This window comes from Onychostoma macrolepis, chromosome 21 (assembly GCF_012432095.1).
Source record: "Onychostoma macrolepis isolate SWU-2019 chromosome 21, ASM1243209v1, whole genome shotgun sequence".
Lineage (NCBI taxonomy): Eukaryota > Metazoa > Chordata > Actinopteri > Cypriniformes > Cyprinidae > Onychostoma > Onychostoma macrolepis.
In genome coordinates, this window is record NC_081175.1 from 31,553,790 (window position 1) to 31,560,316 (window position 6,527).

The following is a 6,527-nucleotide window of genomic DNA, read 5'->3' on the forward strand; positions in this document are numbered from 1 at the left end:
GGGAAGAGACTCAGGAGGACAAATAATCTGGTACAAATCAAAATTCCTCAACCGCATCAACACAGTAAAGCAAGGCAAATACTACGCCTGGCTTAAAATCCACAAGGAACTGCTCCCATCCAGAAAAGATATATTCCTATGTGCCATATACATCCCGCCATCAGAGTCCCCCTACTACAGCGAAGACATGTTCTCCACTTTAGAGGAAGAGACAAGCCACTTCCAGGCCCAGGGAAACGTGCTCATCTGCGGGGACCTGAACGCAAGAACAGGACTACAGCCCGACTGTCACGGTTCATAGATCCAATGTCTCTCTCTAGTCTCGTGCTTTGTTGTTTACATGTGTGTGAGTGTGGGAGTGGGTGTGTCCGGATCGTTACTGTTGATCAGTATCCAGCTGCAATCACTCTTCATCACCAGCTGCCACTCATCTCACCTCCTATAAATACTTACCACCTTCTCATCTCCTTTGTCAGATCGTTTCATGAAGTCTAGGTTGTCTGATCCTGTTTCCGTGCCTCGTGTCCCGTCTTAAGTTCCTGTGTTCCGGTTTCACGTCTTGTTGGATCGTCTTTATGTCCGGCTCACGTCATCCGTCATCAGAGCACGCTGCACTTCATCCATCACGCCACGTCTGACCATCAAAGTCCCTGTGCCACCGCCTGCATCACCCGGATCTATCATCATCATCCTCATCTATTCTGACTTTAAATAAAGAGTTTTTACTTGCATTTGTATCCTCGTTTCTGACGTAACAGAACGATCTGACCAAGAATGGATACAGCAAGTACATCAGCGCCAACCATGGAGGACTGTTTGAGTAACAGTATGGCTCGTCTGGACATTCAAGAAAGAAATTTAAATGATACTGGTCACGCTGTTCAGGCGTTAGTGGCGCAGGTGTCCGAGCTCACCCAGCAGATCCAACAGCTACGGGTTCCCATTGCGCCGCCCACACCGGCCGCTCCCCCCACACCATCGGAGAGCCCATCCCAGTCGGAGCCACGCCTACCAACCCCAGAGCCCTATTCAGGTGATCCAAAATTTTGCAGAGTCTTTCTAACCCGGTGTTCCATGCATTTTTCTCTCCAACCCAAGACTTTTCAGACCGAGCGATCCAAAGTCGCCTTCGTACTCACCCTCCTGACTGGGAAAGCGGCGTTATGGGGAACGACGGTGTGGGAAAATTAAGATCCGTGCTGCGTCTCGTTCCAGGAGCTCTCCGCTGAGATGAAAAGAGTTTTCGACCGGGCGGCCGGCGGAAGAGAAGCTGCTAGAATGCTGGCTGATTTACGTCAAGGAGAGAGATCAGTGTCAGACTTTTCAATCGAGTTCCCGGACCCTAGCAGCGGAGAGCAAATGGAACGAGGAGGTGCAGTGGGACATGTTCCTGCATGGGCTGGCTGACCGCGTCCAGAGAGAGATCTATGCTTTGGACCTGCCTCAATCTCTTAATGAACTCATCGCTTTAGCCCTCAGAGTTGATGCTCGACTAGCCCGAGTGGGAGGTCACGCCACGAGTAGACGCCCTCTGGCAGGGGCCGAGGGTCCGCGATTTGGAGGCGGGGACGCGGTCAGCCCCGTCGACGATCACGAGCCCATGCAGGTGGGTCGAGCTCGGCTTTCCCGGGAGGAGAGGGAAAGGCGGAGGTCCCAGGACCTTGCCTATACTGTGGAGGGCCGGACACTATGCTTACAACTGTCCGGTAAAGGCCAAGCCCGATAGTAAGTGTGAGGCTACTGTCGGGTGGGATCTCCGCTGAGAAGACCTCATCAACATCTACCCTTCTCCCGGTAAGACTGAGATGGTCAACACTCACTCACGACTGTCAAGCACTCTTGGACTCCGGGGCAGAAGGTAATTTCATGGATCACTCATTCGCACGTCTATTCAAGATTCCCCTCAAACCCCTCACACATCAGATTGCTGTACACGCACTTAATGGACAAGAACTTCCCACCATCACTTTTGCCACAGAAGACATCACCCTCATCACATCTGGCAATCACACTGAGATCATCTCTTTCTATATCCTGGACACTCCCCTTGCACCCATTGTCCTTGGTCACCCTTGGCTCACCCGTCACAACCCTAAAGTGGACTGGCAGCTCAAGTCTGTGTCTTCGTGGAGTAATCAGTGTCATAAGTCTTGTCTATTGTCTGCCTGTCCGTCTGTTTCTGTCCCTGTGTTGCAGGAGGAGACACTGGATCTGTCTAACGTGCCCGCGGAGTACCTGGACCTGAAGGAAGTGTTCAGTAAGTCTCGGGCTGCTTCTCTCCCTCCGCATCGTCCCTATGACTGTGCCATAGATTTATTACCAGGTACGGCTCCGCCCAAGGGCAAGTTATATTCACTCTCGACACCAGAGAGGGAGGCTATGGAGAAATATATTTCCTTTTCTCTAGCAACAGGGTTCATTCGCCCTTCCTCTTCTCCAGCGGGGGCGGGTTTTTTTTTTTTGTGAGGAAGAAGGACGGATCTCTGCGACCTTGTATTGACTACCGAGGGTTGAACAACATCACGGTAAAGAATACTTATCCTTTGCCGTTGATGTCTTCAGCCTTCGAGAGGTTGCAAGGAGCATCCATCTTCACAAAATTAGATTTACGTAATGCTCATCATTTGGTCCGCATCAGGGAGGGGGATGAGTGGAAGACCGCGTTTAACACCCCCAGAGGACATTTTGAATACTTGGTTATGCCTTTCGGGCTTTCCAATAGTCCAGCGGTCTTCCAGGCACTCGTCAATGACGTGCTGCCAGATATGATAGATCAGTTTATTTATGTCTACCTGGACGATATACTGATTTTTTCTTCTTCTCTCCAGGAACACGTGCAGCACGTCCGACGAGTGCTTCAGAGGTTGCTAGAGAATGGGCTTTTTGTCAAGGCGGAGAAATGCGATTTTCATGCACAGTCTGTTCCATTCCTAGGGTACATCGTGTCGGTTGAGGGAATGCGCATGGATCCTGAGAAGATCAAGGCTGTGGTAGAGTGGCCAAGTCCAGAGTCTCGTAAGGCCCTACTGAGATTTCTGGGGTTCGCCAATTTCTGACCGCCTTGACCTCCCCCAGAACGATGTTCAGGTGGTCAGACGCAGCCGAGGCTGCGTTTGCCAAACTGAAGGGTTGCTTCGTTTCAGCACCCATTCTGACAACCCCTGATTCATCACGTCAGTTCGTGGTGGAGGTCGATGCATCAGAGGTGGGGGTAGGAGCAGTGTTATCCCAGCGCTCTCTCTCAGACGACAAGATGCATCCTTGCGCGTTTTTGTCTCATCGTCTATCTCCTGCCGAACGCAATTATGACATTGGGAACAGAGAGTTGTTGGCAGTCAAGTTAGCATTGGAGGAGTGGCGGCACTGGATAGAAGGGTCGGGGGTACCTTTTATCGTTTGGACCGATCACAAGAACTTAGAATACATTCGGACGGCTAAAAGATTGAACTCCAGGCAGGCTCGGTGGGCACTTTTTTTCGGTCGTTTCGATTTTACTCTCTCGTACCGCCCGGGTTCTAAAAGCATCAAACCTGATTCTTTATCGTGCATTTTTGATCGTTCCGAACGCCCGTCTACTCCCGAGTGCATTTTACCGGAGACTCTATTCATCTCCACACTTGTATAGGAGGTCGAATCGAAGGTCAAGAAGGCCTTAGAAGGGGTAACGCCTCCGGTCGGTTGCCCACCGAATCGTTTATTTGTGCCTGAGGGTCTGAGGTCCAGCGTCATTCAGTGGGGGCATTCTTCCAATGTGGCTTGTCATCCAGGAGTTACTCGCACTAGATTTTTAGTCAAGCAACGATTCTGGTGGCCTCTCATGGCTCGTGACATTCACAATTTTGTTTTGGCTTGCTCAGTTTGTGCCACTGGTAAGACTTCCAATCGACCCCCAGATGGGTTACTCCAACCGCTGCCGGTCCCTTCGAGACCCTGGTCCCACATCGCTCTAGATTTTGTTACCGCCCTCCCCCCCTCTCAGGGTCACACGGTAGTTTTGACCGTGGTGGACCGGTTCTCGAAGGCGGCTCATTTCATTCCCTTGCCCAAATTACCCTCAGCCAAGGAGACAGCGATGATTGTCGTTGACCACGTCTTTCGGTTACATGGCCTCCCGACGGACGTGGTCTCTGACAGAGGACCCCAATTTGTGTCCAAATTTTGGCGAGAATTTTGTAAGCTTCTGGGGGCGACTGTCAGTCTGTCCTCAGGGTTCCACCCCCAGAGCAATGGCCAAACGGAGAGAGCCAACCAGGATTTGGAAAGAACGTTACGATGTTTGGTTTCCAAGAATCCTTCCTTATGGAGTCAACAACTTTCTATGGTGGAGTACGCCCACAACACGTTGCCAGTGTCATCTACGGGCCTATTTCCGTTTGAGTGTAGCGTAGGGTACCAGCCACCAATTTTTCCTAGTCTGGAATCCGAAGTCGCGGTCCCCTCCGCTCACGCCTTCGTCCAGAGGTGTCATCGCACGTGGACTAGAGCCCGTGAGACTCTACTCCAGGTGGGGTTGCGCACCAAGGCCAAAGCCGATCGCCACCGGTCTAGGCCTCCCGTATACGTCGCTGGTCAAAAAGTGTGGCTTTCTACCGAGAACATTCCTCTCCGCTCCGTGTCTAATAAACTTGCTCCCAAATTCATTGGCCCATTTACTGTCACCAAGATCATTAGTCCGGTGGCAGTCCGCCTCAACCTGCCTCCAGTGTACAGGAGGATTCACCCCGTCTTTCATTTATCCAAAATTAAACCCGTATTTCATTCTCGTATTAATCCGCCAACACCGGTTCCTCCCCCGCCGCGACTCGTAGATGGAGAACCCACTTATTCGGTCAATCGTGTGCTGGACTCAAGGCGGAGGGGACGCGGATTCCAGTACTTGGTGGACTGGGAAGGTTACGGTCCAGAGGAGAGAAGTTGGGTACCTGCTAGAGACATTCTGGATCACTCCCTTATCGATGATTACAATCGACAGGTAAGGGGCCCTGGGAACGCCATGAGGCGTTCCTAGGGGGAGGGGTACTGTCACGGTTCATAGATCCAATGTCTCTCTCTAGTCTCATGCTTTGTTGTTTACATGTGTGTGAGTGTGGGAGTGGGTGTGTCCGGATCGTTACTGTTGATCAGTATCCAGCTGCAATCACTCTTCATGACCAGCTGCCACTCATCTCAGCTCCTATAAATACTTACCACCTTCTCATCTCCTTTGTCAGATCGTTTCATGAAGTCTAGGTTGTCTGATCCTGTTTCCGTGCCTCGTGTCCCGTCTTAAGTTCCTGTCTTCCGGTTTCACGTCTTGTTGGATCGTCTTTATGTCTGGCTCACGTCATCCATCATCAGAGCACGCTGCAGTTCATCCATCACGCCACGTCTGACCATCAAAGTCCCTGTGCCACCGCCTGCATCACCCGGATCTATCATCATCATCCTCATCTATTCTGACTTTAAATAAAGAGTTTTTACTTGCATTTGTATCCTCGTTTCTGACGTAACACCGACTTCACTGGCCTTGCGAGGAGCAAATATATCAACAACAAACTGACTGCTATTAATAACACATTCTCCCATATCCACAGAAATAACCATGATCATATAGTAAATAAGAATGGAAAAGTCCTCCTGCAGCTCTGTCGAAGCCTGGGTCTGAATATCATCAATGGTAGGTTACGAGGAGACACTTTAGGGAGATTCACATTTTGCTCACCTCTTGGGAATAGCACAGTTGATTATATGATAACAGACATAGATCCTTCATCTCTCAGATCATTCACTGTTACAGAACTAACCCTTCTGTCTGATCACAGTCAAATCACTGTGCATCTCAAAAAGACAGAACATAACATTAACACAAAGCCCAGTAAGCTGTACAACATCAGAAAACCATACAGATGGGCTGAAAACAGCGCTGAAGAATATCAGAAAGCACTTAGCAGCCAAAAAACACAAGCGCTGATAGATAACTTTCTAAATAACACCTATACTCACAATAATGAAGGGGTCAATCTCGCTGTCAGAGATATAAATTACATATTTGAAAAATCAGCAAAACAATCCAAATTGAAAACAAATAATGGAAAAAATCAAATACCCAAAAATGACAAAAATTGGTTTGATAAGGACTGCCAAACTATTCGCAAAAAATATAACCAAAACCCATTAGATTTCCAAATAATTGATAAAGAACTTAAAGAAAAAATTAAAAACCTCCAACACAAAAAAGCATCTGGACCTGATGGGATATTAAATGAAATGATAAAACACACAAGCAGTAAATTCCAGCTGGCCATTCTAAAACTATTCAATGTGGTTCTGAGTGTAGGTTACTTCCCTGACGTCTGGAGTCAAGGCTTGATAACACCAGTCTTTAAAAACGGAGATAAATTTGATCCTAACAACTACAGAGGCATCTGTGTGAGCAGCAACCTGGGAAAGTTATTCTGTAGCATAATAAACGCTCGACTATTAGACTTCATCATCACACACAATGTACTGAGCAGAAGTCAAATCGGATTTTTACCAAATTACCGTAC